The following is a 22,376-nucleotide window of genomic DNA, read 5'->3' as shown; positions in this document are numbered from 1 at the left end:
TATGCTGTGTAGTGCATTCTCAAATAACACACTCACACAGAGTGGGTTTTCCAAAAAGCTTCTTTACTGTCGCCATTCCCCAGTACAACCGTCAGGCACACCCCGTGAGCACGCCGCGCATTCTGGGTAATGCATTTCTCTTTAACTACCATATAACAACACATCTCCCCCCTTAGAAAAAGAATCAGACTTCTTTTACCAAACCTATCAATGCATACAGGCCTTGCTTATCTTACCGTGAAACTCCACTTTATGTGCTTGAACATGTAATGTCACATACCTTTGAATTCACACTTCAAGATATTTACAGTCTCTTGTAATCAACAACTATCAATGAGTCTCTTAGGAGGCTGAACAACCCGCTTTGGCCTGCAAGGTGTTTTCACAGGAGGATGATTCCCATTTGTTGGTACTTCAGGATCTGCTGCATGCTTCCCTGTAATCTGGTCGGTCATGTCACTGGTTCTGTTTCCTAGTTGCTGTTCCTTGTAGGGCTGTTCCAGACCAGTCAGGCTTGACATTTGTGGTTTGAGATCAACACGATTTCTTCTCAAAACTCCTCCATGCTCTGTCTGTATCTCGTATGAGCGTAGTGCCACCTCTTTCTGCACTGAACCCTGCATGTTCCAAGTGCCACTCACATGATCTCGGATTCTAACCTGTTCTCCTGGTTTCAAGTCACGTAGTGGCTTTGCTCTTTTGTCATGTCGTTGTTTTTGCTGCTGTTTTTTCTTTTCCTTATCCAGCTTAATTCTGTGTGCTCCCTTGGGTGTCAACAGATCTTCATGTATTGGCAAGTTGGTGCGTATGCGTCGTCCCATCAGCATCTGAGCTGGAGACAACCCATTCTGCAATTGTGCACTCCTGTAGATCATCAGCCTCTGATGAAAGTCTTCTTGCCCATCTCGTGCTTTCTTCATGAGACCTTTGACCACCATTACCGAGCTTTCTGCAAGGTCATTTGATCTGGGATACTGTGGGCTAGATGTTATATGCTTGAAACCCCATTCTTCGGCAAAGTCAGCAAACTCTCTACTTGCAAATTGTGGACCATTATCTGATATAAGTTCACATGGAATACCAAATACAGTTTTCAAAAATGCAATGACTGCTTTGCTAGATGTCGATTGAAGTGTTGCAACTTCTGGGTAGTTCAAAAAGTAGTCTGTCACTACTATATGGCTCTTACCATCCCAGTCGAACAGATCTGCTCCCGCTCTGTAGAATGGTCTATCTGGCACTGGGTATGTCATGAGTGGCTCTGCCTGCTGTTTTGATTGGTAAGTCAAGCATAAATCACATGAAGCTGTGACATGGCCAATGTCCTGGTTCATTTGTGGCCAGTACATAACTTCCCTAGCTCTGCGTTTACACCCAAGTGCCCTTTGTGTATCAGCCGTAGCATGTCTTTTCGCATTGAAGACGGAATCACGAATTTGTTGCCTTTGAAAACAATGCCATCAACCACTGAGAGCTCTGTTTTGAGGATGTCCAGTAGTCTTGAACTTTTAGTGGACAGTCACTTTTGTGTCTGTCACTGGTAGTGATGCCATTATCATATCCACATATGCCTGTATGTCGGCACATTTGCCCTTGTCCGGTCTTTTGTATTTATCGACTGCTCTCGAGAGGGTGTCTACCGCATACATGCATTTTCCTGGTGTGTGGTCTTCACATCATATTTCTGCAGGTGTATTAACATGCGCTGTATCCTCATTGGACAGTCCGTCAATGGCTTGGACATGATAGTGACCAAAGGCTTATGGTCAGTCTCAACTTCAATGGTCTGTCCATACACATACTGGTGGAAACGTTCACATGCATATGTGGTGGCCAGCAATTCTTTCTCGATTTGCGCATAATTGACCTCAGCCCCAGTGAGAACCCGAGATGCATAGGCTACTGGTTGCCACGTTTCTTCATGCAACTGCAGAAGGACAGCTCCAATCCAAACTGTGATGCATCTGCTGAAATGGGTCATAGAACTTTAGCACAGGCTCTGAGATGAGTATCTTCTTCATTGTCTGAAAACAATCCTCTTGCTGCTGTAGCCACATCCACTCATTATTCTGTTCCAGCAACATTCTTAGTGGCGCTGAGATGGTGGATAACCTAGGGATGAACTTTGCCAGGTAAGTCACCATCCCTAAGAAACGCCTCACATCATCTTTACATTGAGGACTCTCCATATTGTCTATGGCTGATGTTTTTCTTGGGTCAGGACTCACCCCTTCCTCAGAGACTACATCTCCTATGAATGTCAGTGACTTTACAGCCAGTTCACATTTGTCCCTGTTCAACTTTAGGTTGACGCTTCTTATTCGCTCTAACACCTGTCTCAGCCGCGTGTCATGTTCCTCTCTTGTTGACCCCCAGATGATGATGTCGTCCATCATGGTTGTAACTCTTGGAATGTGTTCGAATATGATGTGAATCGTCTTGTGGTACATCACTGGAGCTGACAGTATTCCATATGGAAGACGGAGAAATCGGTATCTCCCCTCTGGCGTGTTAAAGGTGCACAGTCTGGAGCTGGCGTCATCAAGCTTCATCTGCCAGAACCCGGAGGATGCAGTTTACTAAACCACTTGGCATCTGCAAAGTTAGACATGATTGCCTCACGCGTTGGCAACTTGAAATGCTCCCTCTTGACTGCTCTATTTAGATCCCTGGGATCTAAACATATCTGCAATGCACCATTTTTCTTTTGCACTATGACAAGTGAACTCACCCAATCAGTTGGTTCATCAATTTTCTTTATGACTTTCAGCCTTTCCATGCGTGCAAGCTCATCATTTAGTCTCTCTCTCAGCGCAAATGGAACTTTCCGGCAGGCAAGCACTAACGGTGCAACTGTCTCGTCAATGTGTATCTTGTGTTCACCTGGTAAGCAGCCGAGTCCCTCAAAAACATCCTTGTATTTGATCATGAGTGCTTCTCTATCATTATTAGTCTCTGAAGCTACCACAAACACTCTTTTCACTAAATTTAGCTTTTCACATGCAGTAAGGCCTAATATTGGCTGCACTTTCTTTTCAACAATCAGCAACTGTGCCTTTAAGATCTGGCCCCTGTGCTGAAAAGTCACTATACAGCTGCTTTTGACTGGCATGCTTTCTCCAGTGTACCCAGTCACCTTTATCTTCTCAGGACATATTTTATTTTTCACTTTGAGAGCATTGTAATCTGCCAATGACAACAGGTTAACCTGGGCTCCGGTGTCCAACTTAAATGGTATTATAGTCCCATTTACAGTCACTGGCACAATCCATTCCTTTTTGTCTGCATGGGATGCCTGAACTACATCTACAAAAAGTTCCTCTGGTTGCTCATCCACTGTATGGACTTTTCTCTTCGCGTCACTAGCCGTGCAACATCTGGCATAATGGTTCTTTTTACCACAATTATTACATGTTTTTCCATAGGCTGGACATGATTTTGGGGAATGGCTGCCTGCGCATCTCTTACATGTGCCTTCTGCCCCCTTTTCTCTATTTTGTCTAGCCTGACGTTTTTTGGGCTGCTCCTTTGATTTTGCAGTGTGCACTGCCAGTTCCGTTTTACCAAGCTCTTTGACTTGCTCGCGAGAGCTCTGCGCTGCCCTACACAAGTCCACAGTCCTGTCCAAAGTCAAATTTTTCTCTCAATCCATTGTCTGCAATTCCGCAAACTATGCGATCTCGTACCCGCGAATCTCTGAGGTCATTAAACTCGCATGACTTGCTCAGTGTATGTAGCTCAGCTAAATACTGATCAAAAGTATTGCCAGGTTTTTGGTCGCAGGAAAAGAACTTGTATCTCTCAAACGTTATGTTTTAGTAGGCACAAAGTAGGTTTCAAATTTCTGCATCACTGTCTATACGTTTAGTTGTGTTGGTTCAATATGAAAGCTATTATATATATCCAGTGCATCTTCCCCAATTACGTGCAGAAAGATTTGTGCTTGCACCTTCGTGTCCCCGTTTCCTACTCCACTAGCAGCTAAATAAATTTCAAATCTCTGCTTAAAACGTTTCCAGTTATCAGCAAGATTGCCAGTAAACTGCATGGGTGACGGTGGACTTAGCTTATCCAGAACTGTACAGCCCCGTGCAGTATGCTTTCCTGACATAATCAGCAGCGTAGATATCAGTGGCTCCGGCACGTCTTCGCCAACGTTTTCGCTGAGTTCTCCTTCGTCGTTGCTACCACCGCTGTTGCTAGTCTCTTTCGCCTCGGTGGCCTGTTCGTTTTTTGTGCCGCTCTGACTCGCTCACCAGTCTCTTTGCAGCGCATTTTTACTTGTACATCTTGCAGATTTTATCCCTCGTCTGACACAATGTTATGCTGTGTAGTGCATTCTCAAATAACACACTCACACAGTCCGAGCAACTTCAGCCCCAGTCGTACCTGTGCCAGCAGCTTCGGCCCCAGTGGTACCTGTGCCTGCAGCTTCGCTGCCTGTGGCTCCTGTGCTGCTTGCAGATTTGCCGCCCGTGGCTCCTGTGCTGATTGCAGTTTCACCCCCTGTGGTTCGTGTGCTACCTGCAGCTTTGCCACCCGTGGTTCTTGCTCTGTCCCCGTGGTTCCTGCAGTTCCTGCTCTGTCCCCCGTGGTTCCTGATTTGCCCCCCGAGGTTCCTGCATCGCCCGCCGTGGTCTCGGATCTAGCTTTACCTGCAGCAGTTCCTGTGGCGCCCGAGGCTGCGGCTGCTGCACCGCCATTAGAGGTGCCACTTCCTGTGGTTCCTGATTCGCTCCACGTGGTTCCAGTCCCTGCTCAGGATCCCGTGGTTCCCATGCCAGCAGTGAATGCTGCATCGCCAACCTCCGAGGTTCCTGCTGCGGAACCGCCCGCTGCGGTTGCACTGCCCGCTGCGGCTGCTCAGGCCAGGCTCCCAGCTCCGCCTGCAGCTGCTCCGCCCGAGGTCCTGGCTTCAGCTCGGTCCCCAGAGGATCCCAACCCGTCGGCCCCGGCTCTGTCCCCAGAGGTTCCCGCTCAGCACCCCATGGTCACTGTCCTGTCTCCCGTGGTTCCAGGTCCTGCCCTGTCTCCCGTGGCTCCAGGTCTTGCAGCTTTGACTGCACCGCCCGAGGCCCTGGCTCTGCCGGCTGCTACTGCGCCCGACATCCCGGCCCAGTCTGCGCCCGCGCCCGACGTCCCTGCCCCTGCTCCAGTTGACATGCCACCCAGCGAGGCCCCAGTCCCGGTGGTTGCCGCACCGCCCCCCTAGGACCCAGTCCCGCCTGTCGACGCAACGCCCCCAGTGGTCCTGGGTCCAGTGGCTGACACGCCGACCTGCGATCTCCCAGCCCCCCTGGTCCCGGACACCCTGGATGCAGTCCCTGGGATCCTTGATCCCTCAGCCTCAGTCTTCTTGGTCCCGGCTCCCTAGGCCTCAATCTCCATGGTCCCGGCTCCCTCGGCCTCAGTCCCCCAGGACTGGCTTCCTTGACCTCAATCCCTGTCCCCGAGGAGGTCCCTGACGACCTGACCTATGTTCCTTCCTCCATAATGGAGTCAGAGGAGGAGCTTGACTCCCCGGGGATCACCCTGACTACCCCCATGGACCCCTCCAGGAGGTCACTCCAGCCAACATCACCTTTTCACAGCGGCTCTTGATCAGGTTCCTGTCTCTTGGAGACTTACCAGCCAGTTGTGGCTCGGTTTTGGGTGCCTCATTGGTCGCCTACACCTGGGCTGGCTGAGGCTGCGCCCCCTCTAGCCGTGGCTACAGTTCCCTCCTCACCATATCCACCTCCTCAGTCCCGGTTCCAGTCTCACGCTCGCCTGCTGCTCCCGCGACCCCCCCCATGCTCTCCTAGGGTCCCTTCAGCTCCCCATTGCCCCTTGCCCCTAGCTCCCTTGCTCCCTGTGTTCACTCCCGTCCTGCTCAACCGTCATTCCCCTCTATGTCCTTTCTGCCCTCCATATTTGGCCCTTGTCTCTCAGCGCCCTTTAGTCCTTTGTACCCCCCCCATTTTCTGCCCGTCCCTCTGTGCCTACGTCTCGGTTTCGTCCCTTTCTGCCCCCTGTGTCTCTTCCGTGTCCCTCTGTGCCTTTGTCCTCTTTTGGTTCCTTTGTGCCTCCCGTGTGTCCTTCCCGTCCTTTTGTGCCCACGTCCACTGCTAGTTCCTATGCGTCCCCTGGGTTTCCTCCTTATCCCTCCGTGCCTTTATTCCCTGGTGTGGTCCCTCCGTTATCCTCTTTAGTGTCCCCAGGTCCCTTGTTTCTTTTTTTGGTGCCCCTGTGCGTGTCAGTACTCCCTGTGATTTTCCATCTGTTGTCCGAGTTGGTCTCCTTGTCTTTGTTCTGTGTGTCTGTGTTGTTCCCTGTGCCCCATTGATGTTGCTCTTGTCTCCGCAGGTGCTGTGGTGTCCCCAGTCCCCGTCATTTTGCTGCCCTTAGGCGCACCTTTGTGGGGGGGGGGGGTCCTGTCCTGCCCCGATCGTCTGCTCCTTCCTTGTGCCACGCCCCCTCGTTAACCCTGTGTGGATTCCCTGTGTTCATCAGCTGTTTTCTGTTACCATCATTAGTCCAATGTATTTAGTCCGTGTTTCAGTTTCCCCAGTCCAGTCATTGTATTGTCTCTCTACGTTTTGGCTCGCTTTATGCACCATTAAACCTCGTATATTAAACCCCTGGGGGCTTTGGCTGAGGATGCTGTAAAGAGCTTTGAGACAATGTAATGTTGTGATAATGCGCTATATAAAAATAAATTTGTTGTTGTTGTATTCCCTGACTTGCCGTATCCGCTTGTGCTTCGCTGGATCAATGCAGTGAAAGATAAAACAGTAAAGGTAAAACAGCTTTTTCTCTCTCTTTTATTTTCTCGCTGTTTCTCCTAAGCTTCTCTGTTTCTTTCACTCTGTTTCTTCACAGCCTTTTTATTTCTTTTACTTTCTCATTGGCAACTGTTGGTTAATTTTGATCAAAAAAGTTTGAGAATATTTTTATCAAATCTGTTTTTGAATTCAATGAAACTTTACAGCCCAATGGCCTCTTTATTAAGTACACCTAGTACTTAGGATCCATCAGGTAGGATCCACTTTTGCCTACAGAACTACTTCAACCTCAGACAACCTGCTTGTTCAGAGAAGCCGCTTTGAATGCCACTGGGTTGTTATTTTGCACTTTTGGCCTTCCTGTTAGCTTTAACAAGTCTGGCCATTCACCTCTGACCTCTCTCATTAACAATGTGTTTTTGGCCACAGAACTCCCCCTGAAAACTCTAGACGCAAAAAAAATGCTGAAACCACCATGTTTAAAAAATGCTGAAATCACCATGTCTGGCACCAAAAACTCACACCATAATTCAAAATCTCTCACGTCCTATTCAAGCTAATTCCTCTTTAGCCTATTTGCATGTTCTGTATATTCAGTTGCAATCACACCATTCACTGATTAGAGGAGCAAACAGGGGTAGCTATTAAACTAGGCCAACGAATCCATCCATCCATTTTCCAGACATGCAAGTTCTTTGCAGGGTCCCGGGTGGCCACGAAGTGATGAGCCATAATGTTTAAAATGTTTTTTTTTATATTATAAGTGGAATTTATAATAAACACTGGAATTTGGGTACCACTTAATAAACTTATAGTATGCTACAGGATTTGGTGCTTTAAAAACAAATTGAATGCTTTTAAAACACTTTTAAAAGTTTTATATGACGCCAGTAACGATTAAAGTCAGAAAATGAGGTTGGAAAAAAGTAACTGGGGCACAAAGCCAGTGATGACTAATAGTGTTGGGGATGAGATCACCTACAGTATATTGAGCAGAGCTATCACAATTCCTCGACTGAACTCAATTAATCGATTATTAAAAAGCATATATTATAATTTTCCTTATTAATTACTCGGCAATAAGGAGGAAGGAAGATGGCGCATAGCGGAGTCCAAGTAAAGAGCAGAAGCATCAGTTGTGTGGAAGCACTTGAAAATGCAATCATCTGTCAGTATTGCAAAGCAGAATTTAAATATCACCACAACACCACTGCAATGCAAGTACAGCTTAAAAGAAGACATTCAGGTTTAAAGTACTCACCCAGTAATGCCAGGTTGGCCATAGATACAATGGGACACCTGATTATTAGACTTACAGAATTTTATGATATCGTTTTCTAAATCCATAAGCATCAATATGGAGTTGGTCCCCCCTCTGGAACTGTAACAGCTGCCACTCTTCTGGGAAGGCTTTCCACAAGAATTTGTAGTGTGTCTGTAGGGATTTTTGCCCATTCATCTAGAAGAGCATTTGTGAATTCAAGCACTGGTGTGGAATGTAAAGACCTGGCTGTCATTCCCCGGTCATCCTGATCCTCCCGTGTGCACACCCCCGTCTCTACCTTGTAGAATTCCCGTGTTCCCAGCTGTTTCTAGTCATGTTATTTTACTGTGCTGTATTTAAGTCTGTGTCAATGTGTCTTTCGGCAGTCCGGTCAATGACGTCTGTTCTGTGTGGTACACCATATTCTCCGAGTGTGCCTTTCCCGAATAAATCCTGCATTTCCCTGAATCTTTGGACTCCTGTGCTAGGTTCCCTGCTCCGTACCAGTGTGTCATGACACTCACTTACATACTAGTTCATCCCAAAGGTGTTTAATGGAGTTGAGGTCAAGGCTCTGTGCAGGTCAGTTTAATTCTTCCTCACCAAATTCATACAACCATGTTTTTATGGACCTTGCTTTGTGTACTTGGGCACAGTCATGCTGGAACAGAAAATTGTCCAAAATGTCTTGGTATGCTGAAACATTCAGAGTTTCCTTCACTGGAACTAAGGGGCCCATGAAATGCAACTCCATACCATTATCCCTCTTCCACAAAACTTTACAGTTGGCACAATGCAGCTAAACAGATAATTTTCTCTTGGCATCCGCCAAACCCAGACTCATCCATCAGATTGCCAGAGAAGTGTGATTTGTCAGGCACATACAGTAACATGTTTCCACTGGTCCAGAGTTCAGTTTTACAGCTTTAGCTTTACACCACTATCCAAAGCTTGATATTGCACTGGTGAGACTTGGTGAGACTAGCATGATGCTGCTCGGCCATAGAAGCCCACTCCATGAAACTCCCGATGCACAGCTTTTGTCCTGGAATTAAATCCAGAGGAAGTTAGGAACTCAGCAACTTTATGTAGTTTCTGTTGTTCCTTCCACTTTGCAATGATACTGCTTACAGTTAACCATTGAATATCTAGCAGGGAAGAAATTTCACAAACTGACTTATTGCAAAGGTGGCATCCTATGACAATACCATGCTTGAATTCAGAGAGCTCTTCAGAATGACACACTCGTTCACAGATGTTTGTAAACATGACTCTATGGCCAAGTGCATACAGTATACCTGTGGCAATGGGTCTGAATGAAACATCTGAATTCAATGATTAAGAGGTGTGTCCCAGTACTTTTGTCCATATAGTGTATGTGCCATTTAGCTTCTTGGAGTAGCCTAACCTGTCTTTGTCATCACTGACTTAAATCATTTAGCTTATTTAACTTTAACTCTGTCAAAATAATCACCGCTAAAACAAATATTATAGCGCTGTCACATAGTGGTTCCTAGTGCTCTGCTTAGACTGTTGCCCCTGTAACCTGATCCCAGATAAGCAGTGAATCATGGATGGATGGAACATCAGGGAGACAATATAATGACGGAAAATAATTGATGAGTTTCTTTACGTACTAAACATATTTTATTAATTAGTGTGTGTTATTTCAAGAGGAGCAGGGGAAATGAGAAAGTTTATAACTGTGTTAAAAAAAATCTATCTCACATCCTGCTCTAAAATTATGAGTCCAAAACATAGACACTGTAGCCTATAACTGAAAATGTGGTCTCAAGCCCAAGACTGGACTTGAGTACTACAACACTGAATATTAATCAATAATGAAGATAAACCCTCACCACGAGACAAACATGCCTGGATCTATAGTGGCCTAATACCTTCTGCAAATGGACAACAGTCACTTTTGATATTACTTTAATATCAGTTTGATTATATGACAAATATAATTCTAAATACATAACTCAGGGGTGGCATGGTGGTGCAGTGGTTAGCACTGTTGCCTCACACCTCTGGGACCCAGGTTCAGTTCTCCGCCTGGGTCACATGTGTGTGGGGTTTGCATGTTCTTCCCATGCTGTCGTGGGGTTTCCTCCAGGTACTCTGGTTTCCCCTGACAGTCCAAAAACATGCTGAGGCTAATCGGAGTTGCTAAATTGCCCATAGGAGTGCATGCGTGAGTGAATGGTGTGTGAGTGTGCCCTGCAATGGGCTGGCCCCCCATCCTGGGTTGTTCCCTGCCTCATGCCCATTGCTTCCGGGATAGGCTCCAGACTCCCCGTGAGCCAGTAGGATAAGTGGTTTGGAAAATGGATGGATGGACAATTTTTACTTCTGATGAATGGGCTGCCCTCTATTTGCAAATGCAGAATGCTTATGTGTTTTATTTGCACCAGAGTAATGCAGATGTGCTGACTTGCACCAGGCTAACACAGATGTACTGACTTATGCCAGTATAATGCTGCCGTACTGACTAGTGTTGATTTGTGCCTGGCTAATGCTGACATGCTGTTGGACCATTGATGGACTTGACTTGAATGCAGTCTACGCCTGCATACACTTCCTATAATGTTAGTATGCCCAGGGGGGTTGGGCAGTAGTTGACCTTGGATCCCCAGAAATTTTTTTTCTCCCTACTAGGGAGTTTTTGATACCTCTCCTCCATTGTCATCTGGCTTTCCTTTATTTCTTTATCTTTCTATTTCCTTGTTTTTGTATTGTTCTCTGTTATGTTGCACTGTATCATAACACACCCATGTAAAGTGCTTTGGGGTGAATATTGTGAAAAGTGCTATGTAAAAATAAATTGAATTGAATTGAATTCTGATCTGCAGCAGGATAATGCTAATGCAACTGCAACTGCAGAGCCTGACTGTGAGTGGCTGCACACATATAACATTCTAGAGGCTCTACCAAATGCTAACCTGGCATTGCCTTATGTCTTACATACTTACAAGATAGACCCCTCACAGGTAAATTCTGGGACCAGTTTCAAAAGCCCTACTCAATGCTTCATCAAGAGTTCAGTTCCTCGAGAGTTCAGCAGGCAACTTCTCAATCGCTGGACTATTACTGTAACTTAAATAATTCCCTGCCTGCATTTATCTTTACTGACACAGTAAATCAGTTATCTCACTCACACACCTTTCTGTTTCTATAATTACATTCTTAATGAATTATTATTAATGTCTGTAGACATATGAGGGAAGAGGAAGTGGTTGAATTATGGGAGTGGCGGATTAAGCTGATGGTAATCCGAGTCCTCTCCTGGAGCCAACACCCTATCATGGTGGAGGAGTTTGCATGTTCCAGTGATCCCAGGAGCAAAGTTGCCCAGGGCTTTATGCCCCTGGTAGGGTCACCCAAGGCAAACAGGTCCTGGGTGAGGAACCAGATGAAGTGCGGCTCATTAGACCCCATATGAAGAGAAACATAATGGATCGATGATTTCCCTCGCCTGCACGCGGGTCACCGGGCCCCCCCCCTGGAGCCAGGCCTGGGTGTGGGGCTCAAGGTCGAGTGCCTGGTGGCCAGGCCTGCACCCATGGGGCCTGGTCGGGCACAGCCCGAAGAAGGCACGTGGGTCCCACCTCCAATGGACTCACCACCTGTAGGAGGGGCCAAGAGGGTCGGGTGTTGTATGAGTTAGGCAGTAGCCGAAGGCGGTGTAGGATCACACATGCACATATCACCAAGTTTAAATTCCTGGTGGCCTGAGACAAGGCCTAGCCTGGTACAAGAGGTACACATTGGCCTAGGCCTCAAAGGGGGGTTCGTGACCCCACACACACAGACACACTTAAAGACACACAGATAACAAGGGAGGCCAGCACTCCAACTTTTATTGCTCAAAGATTTAGGGACCTACAGACAGCAGAGTGGACTCCAAGGACAGTGGTCCCTCGACTTGGCACACAACCCCCTCCCCAGACATCCTTCCTTACATAGCACTCACCCAACAGACCAAAACCCCAAAGTAAGTTTTTTTTAAGTTTGGCTTTTGTATATCTGTATATTTATTTACTCATGACTACTAGTCTCAATATACAGATATATACAGGTTATGTTTGTATGTGTCTTAACTTTCTGAGATTCTTTTTCTTTATTTGACAAACCCCCTGCCCCCCCTTCTCTTCCACGTTCCTTAGTGGCCTTAACTGATCTTTGTGGCCGTTAGCAAGCTCTTTGTGTTCTACCATGCTATATTAACAGAACTGAATTAAGGTATACATTATCCATTCCGAGGAAAATATCAACTGGGATAAGCCACACCAAGCAAAATATGTTGTTCCCAGAGGTACAATGTAAATTGGTATAACCACAGACTAACGGCCATGCCTATCTAAGGGTAAGATGAGCTGTTGGAATGAAATATCGCGAGACTCTCTCTCTTCGGCCGTGCGGGGAGCTTCGCTACCGATCATTTACATTACCTGGTGACGCAGCTCGCTGGACGAGCCTTCTAACCCAGGTTATTAAGCGACACTGGTTGTTGGTGAATCCCATTTAAGACTCACGGGGATTCACAACTGAGTTTGGGGGAGCCGATCATTTGGCATAACAATTGGTTAATAATCAGCATTAAATAATAATTAATTAAAAGTTAATTAATTTAAAAACATATTGGTGGAGATATTAAAATTTACCTGAGCGAATAATTCCTACAGCGGGGACCTTGGATGACTGATCCTCAGCTACAGAAGCTAGCTCTAGGGACATGGAATGTCACCTCTCTGGCGGGGAAGGAGCCTGAACTGGTGTGCAAAGTTGTGAAGTTCTGAGTAGATAGTCAGGCTCACCTCGACACACGGCTTGGGCTCTGGAACCAGTCTCCTTCAGGGGGCTTGGACCCTCTTCCACTCTGGTGTTGCTCACGGGGAGAGGCACCAAGCAGGGGTGTGCATACTTATTGCCCCCTGGCTGGGCGCCTGTACATTGGAGTTTACTGCGGTGGACAAAAGGATAGCCTCCCTTCGCCTTTAGGGGGAGGGATGGGTCCTGACTGTTGTTTGCGCTTATTTGCCAAACAGTAGATCAGAATGCCCACTCTTTTTGGAGTCCTTGGAAGGGATATTGGAGAGCACCCCCCCTGGTGACTCTCTTGTTCTGCTGCGGGTCTTCAATGCTCACGTGGGCAATGACAGTGAGACCTGGAGTGGTGTGATTGGGAGGAACGACCCCTCCGATCTGAACCCGAGCGGGGGACATTGAGTCCAAATGGGCCATATTCTGCGCCTCCATTTTGGAGGCGGCTGACCAGAGCTGTGGCCTTAAGGTGGTTGGTACTTGTCGCGGCGGCAACCCTCAGGGATGCCGTCAAACTGAAGAAGGTGTCCTATTGGGCCTTTTTGGCCTGTGGGACTCCGGAGGCAGCTGATGAGTACCGGAGGGCCAAACAGGATGCGGCTTCGGGGGTCGATGAGACAAAAACTCAGGTGTGGGAGGAGTTTGGCGAGACCATGGAGAACGACTTCCAGACAGCTTTGAGGAGATTCTGGTCCACGATCCGGTGGCTCAGGACGGGAAAGTGGTGCAGCATCAACACTGTTTATGGTGGGGATAGGGAGCTGCTGACTTCAATTCGGGACATTTTGGTTCAGTGGATGGAATACTTCAAAAACCTCCTCAATCCCATTGACATGCCTTCCGGCAAGGAGGCAGGATCTGGGGACTTTGGGGTGAACTCCCTTATCTCTGGGGCAGAGGTCGCTGAGGTGGTTAAAAAAGCTGGCCGGACCTCGGGGGTGGATGAGTTTCTCAAGACTCTGGATGCTGTGGGGCTGTCCTGGCTGACACGCATCTGCAGCTTCGAGTGGACATCAGGGGCAGTGCCTCTGGACTGGCAGACCGGGGTGGTGGTCCCCCTCTTTAAGAAAGGGGACCGGAGGGCGTGCTATAGGAGATCACACTCTGCAGGCTCCCTGGTAAAGTCTATTTGAGGGCCCTGGCGAGGAGCGTCCGTCGGATTGTCAATCCTCAGATTCAGGAGCAGCAGTGTGGTTTTCACCCTGGGTGTGGAATAGTGGACCAGCTCTATACTCTCAGCAGGGTCCTGGAGGGTGGACTCCGCCAGGGCTGCCCTTTGAACATAAGAAATTTACAAACGAGAGGAGGCCATTCGGCCTATCAAGCTCATTTGGGGAGAAATTAACTAATAGCTCAGAGTTGTTAAAATCTTATCTACAGTAGCTCTGATTTAAAGGAACCCAGGGTTTTAGCTTGCACTACACTAACAGGAAGATTATTCCATATTCTAACTACACGCTGTGTAAAGAGGTATTTTCTCAAATTCAATCTAAAATGTTCTCCCGCTAATTTCCAGATATGGCCACGAGTTCAAGTATTTAAACTAATATTAAAGTAGCCATTTGGCTGAACAGCATCAAGACCTGTTAGAATCTTATATTCCTGGACCATGCCCCCCCTTAATCTCCTTTGCGTGAGACTGAAGAGATTCAACTCAGCTAACCTGTCCTCATAAGACATTCCTCTAAGACCAGGAATCATTCTTGTAGCCCTACGTTGGACCTTTTCCAAAGCAGCAATGTCCTTCTTAATGTATGGTGACCAAACCTGCACATAATATTCTAGTTGGGCTCTTTCCAAGGAATTGTATAATTGTATTCATACACCTAGAGATGTAACCGAACATCCTATTGGCCTTTTTAATTGCTTCCCCACACTGGCGAGAGTGGGACATGGAAGCATCAACATACACACCAAGGTCTTTCTCATAATCAGCTACCTTTATTTCAGTGGAACCCATAAAATATCAGAACTTTATATTTCTACTCCCTGCATGGATTACCTTACATTTATCAATGTTAAATTTAATCTTCCAGGTATCAGCCCAGTCACTAATTAAATCAAGATCTCATTGTAGCCTCTCTGCTGCTAATTTAGTATCTGCTATACCACCCACCTTGGTGTCGTCTGCAAATGTAACCAGTTTACTGTATGTATTGGTGTCAGTATCATTAATGTAAATTAGGAATAATAATGGTCTTAAAATTGAGCCCTGCGGTACCTCACTATGAACGCAGGCCCACCGCGACATTATGCCTCTAATTACTTCCCGCTGCAACCTGTCTGATAACCAGTTTCTGATCCAAGGTACTATAGTTCCTAAAATCCCTGCAGCTTTGAGCTTAAGCAAGAGCCGGTTGTGGAAGATAACATCAAAAGCCTTCTGGAAATCTAAGTAGATCACATCGTAGGCAGATAAATTTTTCATGTAGTTTCCTCGAAGAACTCAAGTAGATTAGTTAAACTAGACCTCTCCTAAATCCATGTTGGCTATCCCTCAGAATGTTATTTGAATCCAGGTAATCTACCATTGTCATTTGGATTATAGCTTCAATTACTTTTCCAGTTATGCAAGTTAAATTGATTGCCCTGTACTTTGCTGGATTACTTCTATCCCCTTTTTTGAATATGGGTATTATATTACCATGCTTCCAATCAGAAGGTACCACACCAGTTGATAAGGATTTCTGAAATAGTAAAGTTAAAGGTTGACTAATAATATTCCTCATCTCTTTTAACACTATAGGTAAGATGCCATCAGGCCCCGGTGATTTATTTATTTTGAACTTAGCTAGGCTTAGTACCACATCAGCCTCAGTTATAAATATATCGGTCATAGACGACACTGTATTTGTACTAAATGGTGGCAGGATACTTGTGCTCTCTATTGTGAACACCTGTGTAAAATAATCATTAAACTCATTTACTATATCAATTTCATTTTCAATTATAAGACCCTTACTATCCTGCAGATTAGGGATTTCAGCTTTTAGAGCTGGTCATGTTAACAGAAATCTTGAAAAGAAAAGTGATATTATTTGGTGGCTTAAGTAGTGGCATCAGCAATAAACGAAAGTTGACGGAGTGGCACAGCATGGCGGAGTCAGTTAAAAGTGTTGCTTGCAAAATTTGCACGGTGGCCAAATTTAAAAAGAAGTGGTCGGACATTAAAGTCAACATGAAGTAGCAGAATTCCAGTGTTATTTTTGTTTATTCTTTTTGTTTATTCTTACAGGAAATAGTACAAGAGGTGCGCCACAGGCGGTGATGGTGCTGCGGTGCCGAGCACATCTTTCGGTGCTGGCTACATGCATTCCCGTGCCTCAGAAACTGGGGGGGCGACTGACTGCCCGTGTTCTGGCGGAAGCTGCTACAGTCACAAAATACAATAGTCAGTGCTATGTATAGTCAGATATACTGCCAATGAATGAAAACATCGAAATGATACACTGTGTGATAAGAACAACACATTAAATGAATTAGTTAAAAAATAAAATGCGTCTGTGTCGTCCTCAGCAATGGGGGCACCTCTTATACTATTGTCTGTAAGAATAAACAAACAGAATAAACAAAAGTAACACCGCATCTGCCCCTTACTTGTTATTCATAAACATGCAAGTAATTCAAACAAGTTTGGTATGAGAAAAACTTGACATCGGCGTCCCCCTCACCCGATAAAGTGAGGACTGGGGATTCCGACACCTCCACCTGTGCTGTTAAGACTCTTACAGTGAGTGGCCACTCATTTTTTCATGTCGACTTTAATGTCCGACCACTTCTTTTTAATTTTGGCCACCGTGCAAATAGATAAAAACACTTTTAACTGACTACCACTTTCTGCCACTCCGTCAACTTTAGTGCTCATGCCACTACTTAAACCACCGAATAATATCACTTTTCTTTTCTTGATTTCTTATTTTCATGACCTCCACTTCACACTCGCTGAAATACGTAGTTGATCCATTGTTGTTTAAGAGAAACAGAACAAAGCAGGTATTTATACAGATTTACATATGCGAATATACATAATTATGGGTAGTTCGGGGGAGTGGCTGTGGGCTCGTTCACATAGGTAAAATTTTGCGCTCATTGGGATTTTTAAAGGGAATGTGGGTAGATCTGTGCTTACGCACAGTTTTATGCATCTGAATTTTTCTTGCTTACGCACATTCCTAGTTTTGTCCGTACGCCATGTTTTAGTGAGAATTATACTGTACGCATGTCGTTATACATGAGGCCCCTGAACCTCATTGAAAACCTGTGGGCTGAGCTGAAGAGGAGTTTGCAGAAGAGATGGTGTCATGACTGGAATCATGGAAGCAGGGGCAGGGAGACGAGGGATCAGTACATGGGATATTTTGTAGAGCAAGTTACAAGGAGTAGACACAGGGGGCACAAAACCAGGAAGCAGGAAGGCAAAAGATAGGGGGAAACGGGGAGTCAGAGGGAACACCAGCGGGCGAGAAATGGCAGCCGCAGGGGCAGCAGACAACCGCAAGGTCGGAGCTGGAGGGAGCCTTGGCGGAAGCGAGGCATGAACAGGAGGGGACCTCGTAGGGGGCGAGGAGCCGAGAAGGAAGGCAAAGGGGGCAACAGAGAAGGCCAGGAGGAAGGTGAAGGGGACATTGGTGGAGGCAAGGAGGGAGGTGAAGCCACAACAGATGACGGTGCAGCCACAGCCGGCAAAGGCACAGTCGACCGATGAGTCGAAGTGGGGGAACCCACAGGTGACCGATGAAGTGTCAGAGGCAGGACTGAAGGTAGCTAACGAGATGCCGGAGGGGGACCCACAAGCGACCGCCGAGCCACAGCCAAAGAGACTGAAGGCAAGCCAGGGGCTGGCCGGGTGGGACACAACCCCGACATACACACGTGGACAAAATTGTTGGTACCCTTCAGTCAATGAAAGAAAAACTCACAATGATCACAGAAATAACTTTAATCTGACAAAAGTAATAATAAATAAAAATTCTATGAAATTTAACTAATAAAAGTCAGACATTGATTTTCAACCATGCTTCAACAGAATTAATAAAAAAAAAAAACTCATGAAACAGGCCTGGACAAAAATGATGGTACCCCTAGAAAAGACTGAAAATAATGTGACCAAAGGGACATGTTAATCCAAGGTGTGTCCACTAATTAGCATCACAGGTGTCTACAATCTTGTAATCAGTCAGTGGACCTATATATAGGGCTCCAGGTAGTCACTGTGTTGTTTGGTGACATGGTGTGTACCACACTCAACATGGACCAGAGGAAGCGAAGGAAAGAGTTGTCTCAGGAGATTAGAAAGAAAATTATAGACAAGCATGTCAAAGGTAAAAGCTATAAGACCATCTCGAAGCAGCTTGATGTTCCTGTGACTACAGTTGCACATATTATTCAGAAATTTAAGATCCATGGGACTGTAGCCAACCTCCCTGGACGTGGCCGCAGGAGGAAAATTGATGACAAATCAAAGAGACGGATAATACGAATGGTAACAAAAGAGCCCAGAAAAACTTCTAAAGAGATCCAAGGTGAACTTCAAGCTCAAGGAACATCAGTGTCAGATCGCACCATCCGTCGTTGTTTGAGCCAAAGTGGACTTCATGGGAGACGACCAAGGAGGACACCATTGTTGAAAACAAGTCATAAAAAAGCCAGACTGGAATTTGCCAAACTACATGTGGACAAGCCACAAAGATTCTGGGAGAATGTCCTATGGACAGATGAGACAAAAATTTAACTTTTTGCCAAGGCACATCAGCTCTATGTTCACAGACGGAAAAATGAAGCATATCAAGAAAAGAACACTGTCCCTTCTGTGAAACATGGAGGAGGCTCTGTTATGTTCTGGGGCTGCTTTGCTGCATCTGGCACAGGGTGTCTTGAATCTGTGCAGGGTACAATGAAATCTCAAGACTATCAAGGGATTCTAGAGAGAAATGTGCTGGCCAGTGTCAGAAAGCTTGGTCTCAGTCGTAGGTCATGGGTCTTGCAACAGGACAATGACCCAAAACACACAACTAAAAACACCCAAGAATGGCTACGAGGAAAACATTGGACTATTCTAAAGTGGCCTTCTATGAGCCCTGACCTCAATCCTATTGAGCATCTTTGGAAAGAGCTGAAACATGCCATCTGGAAAAGGCACCCTTCAAACCTGAGACAACTGGAGCAGTTTGCTCATGAGGAGTGGGCCAAAATACCTGCTGAGAAGTGCAGAAGTCTCATTAACAGTTACAGGAATCGTTTGATTGCAGTGATTGCCTCAAAAGGTTGTGCAACAAAATATTAAGTTAGGGGTACCATCATTTTTGTCCAGGCCTGTTTCATGAGTTTTTTTTTTTTATTTTTTATTTTTTATTAATTCTGTTGAAGCATGGTTAAAAATCAATGTCTGACTTTTATTAGTGTGGCAGTATGACTATTTTAAGTACCTGTGCCTTTAAATGTGCAGGCCGATTTGTATTGTAATTCGTGGTAGCGCCCTATAAAAATGGCAGTGGTTGGCTGGGGGTCGAACGCTGGCAAGGTTCTTCCGGTTACCTGACTTCGTGGTAAAGATCTGCATACGACGGATTTATTGGAGGCGGCTGTTTGGTAGGTGGCAGCGGGTACGTTTTATTCCATTCTGTTTCGGCTCACTTGTACTCAACCGGTGGGTGCACGTTGCTGCGGGTAAATGGTGGGTGCACGTTGCTGCGGGTAAATGGTGGGGCTGGCGCCTTGTAATGGGCTTGTGTAAAATCGCCCGTAAGTTCGATCTAAGTTCGTGATTGTGGGTTTTAATTAACTTGTTTTGCCTGGCGCCATCCTTTGCAGGCAACGTGGAGGGAGTTTATCCGGCTGGTTGGAGATCACTATGCCATTAAGCATTGCTGCTCTGCCTGCTTTTACAGCTGCGGTCTGGATTGCCTGTCCTGCAGTTGCTGCTGCTTTGCCTCTTTGCCTCTGCTTTTGTCTTCTCTCCTCTTTTTGTATTCTGAATGTGGGGATTGGTAGCCTTTTATTCCTTGCTTAACTGCGAGGATTAATTGTTTAAAGTGAGGGATTTTATTTTGTGTGTTTTAAGATTCTTTGGGGTTGGGATGCCATTAGGGAGGAAGGGAACTTTGTGGTGGCATGTTGTATTGTGTGTATGCATGGGAGTTGTAGTGTTTTGTTTCAGGATGCCATCTGCTGTTTGACTGTTTAACCTCCTACCCTGTGTGGACCAGCCCCGAGGTTTTATTTTGTCGTGTGGATGGTGTTTTATTAATTTATTTGTAATAAAAGATTGTAAGTGGAGTCACGTCTCTTGCTGCCGTGTATAACGGACCTGAGTGCCTTTCTCTTGGAGTTTCATTTAGCTTAGGAACTATTTCCCTGGGTGCAATTCCCAGGGTGGCGTAGTCGGTGTTTTAAGGGGTGGTTCCCCTGAACTCTGAGCCCAGCGCTGCGACATTAGTTAAATTTCATAGAATTTTTATTTATTATTACTTTTGTCAGATTAAAGTTATTTCTGTGACCATTGTGAGTTTTTCTTTCATTGACTGAAGGGTACCAACAATTTTGTCCACGTGTGTAGGTGTCCCTGTCCGTTCCGGGAAACCGAGAGATGTGGACCCGGCCGGGATCGACCACACTGGGGTGGTGGTTGGTGTGACCCACCAGAGGGGTTCACTGGGGTAGCCAGGGTGATCCCAAGGGGTCCCGTTCAAGCTCCATCTCCACTAAGGTAGGAGGAGCGATGGTCTGACAGTTGGGTACCTCCTCGGGGCCAGGGGCCAGGGGCAAGGGAGCAGAGTCTGAGGGATCCGGGGTAGGGACCGGAACAGGCAGAGCAGGAATCTCAGGGGGCGGAGCAGGAACCTCAGGAGGCAGAGCAGGAACAGGCAAAGCAAGAACTTCAGGGGGCAGAACTGGAACCTTGGGAGCAGGAACCTAAGGGGGCAGAGCAGGAACCACAGGAGCAGGAACCGCGGGGGGCGGAGCATTGACTGCTGGCACAGGAGCCGCGGGGGATGGAGCATCGATCGCCGGGTCGGGAACCACGGATGGTGCAGTTGGGGTTTGCACCTGGGCAGTGGGCACCACCTGTTTGGGATCGCATTCCTAACAGAACCGGCCCCTTTAAAGGCCAGGCGCTTCTCTGAATAGGGGCAAGCTGCTGACATCGGCAATGAGGTGGCGGTGATGCGGGCTTCATGTTCCCACTTGAGCGAACCCTGCCGGATGAAGAATCGGGAGAGATTCAACAAACAAACAAACAAATTTATTTTTGTATAGCATATTATCACAACATTACATCGTAATTCCCCCTAAAATGCAGCAAGGTCGGCAGCAGAAACTCCCAGGCTCTCAGGAAGACCTATGGCGTCTCTGGTCTTCGGTTTTTCCGCTTTCTTCTTTTTCCCGCTGTCTGGAGAACTTCAGGCGGCTCAGACAGCAGATCACAGGGGAGTCCACTGTTTACCCGCCGCATATTTGCCTCAGCTGTCCCACGCTTGAGTCGCCACAAGTTTACCCGTACCTCTTCCACGAGGTGCAGAACCTTTGAAGGGGAAATCCTATTCAGGATGTCCCCCAAGTGTGTAGCCAGGGTGCGGGCCATGGGGCCCTCCTGGACCTTGGGCTGCTGAACTCAATAAATCACCTCATCACTGAGGTTGAAGTATTCCGTCTCGCTTAGCTGAGGTATTTCTTTTGTGAGTCTCGTCATTCTGTCATGACTGGACTTGCGGAAGCAGGATCAGGGAGATGAGGGATAAGAACAAGGGACTTATTGTAGAGCAACGACAAGGCGAGGCACACAAAATGGACTTCAGACTCCAATTACTTCAATGACAAGACTGGGGAAACAGACTCTGACGTGAACTTAAATACACAGGACAAGAAACAGCTGGTTACATTGGGATTTCGCACGAGGTTAACGAGGGGGTGTGGCACAGGGGAGAATCGGACAAGCAGGGCATGACAGATGGCCTAGGACCCTGGATGATCTGGAGAGATTCTGTAATGAGGAATGGGCTCAGATGCCTTCTTTGGTGATCTCCAACATTATAAAATGACTCAGTTTTGATATACTGGCAAAGGGAGGTTGTACAAAGTATTAAAAGCAGGGGTACCAAAAATCGTGGTACAGTTGTTTTTGTTAAAGAAAATTATTTCTCAATGAAGCATTTGTTTTTATTTTGATAAATTTATTTTTAGGAAAGGTTGGATTTTTCTCAGTTTTTCAGTTTGACAGCTGCTTCACTAAAAGCTGAAGTTTTTTCTAGCCAACAATTGTGGAGGGCACTATAGGTAGGTGAAATAAAACTTGACAGTGATGGGCAGCCACCTGCAGTGGCAAACATGGAGCCGGTGGCTAAGGGCGTTGCTCAAGGGCCCTTGGACATGTGGCTATTCTGCCAAAGTATGGCTCAATCTGGTGACCATCTGATAAAAGGCACTGAGGCTTAACCCACAGAGCCACACACTACCCCCTAAAGCCACACACTACCCTGTACCTCACACTAGCACTGTGAAGACACTCAACAGTTGTGCCTGACTCT

At 46.4% G+C, this 22,376-nt stretch overlaps 1 long non-coding RNA gene across 1 annotated transcript; it reads left to right on the top strand.

The window, feature by feature from the left end:
* The first annotated feature begins 19,343 nt into the window (after window positions 1-19,343).
* On the top strand, window positions 19,344-20,127 carry LOC125705383 (uncharacterized). Its single transcript, XR_007381498.1, has 2 exons — window positions 19,344-19,454; window positions 19,663-20,127. It is a non-coding gene; the product is annotated as an uncharacterized LOC125705383 (long non-coding RNA).
* Window positions 20,128-22,376: the final 2,249 nt, after the last annotated feature.

Source organism: Brienomyrus brachyistius, chromosome 12 (assembly GCF_023856365.1).
Source record: "Brienomyrus brachyistius isolate T26 chromosome 12, BBRACH_0.4, whole genome shotgun sequence".
Classification (NCBI taxonomy): Eukaryota; Metazoa; Chordata; class Actinopteri; order Osteoglossiformes; family Mormyridae; genus Brienomyrus; species Brienomyrus brachyistius.
This window is presented reverse-complemented; position numbering and strand designations above follow the sequence as displayed.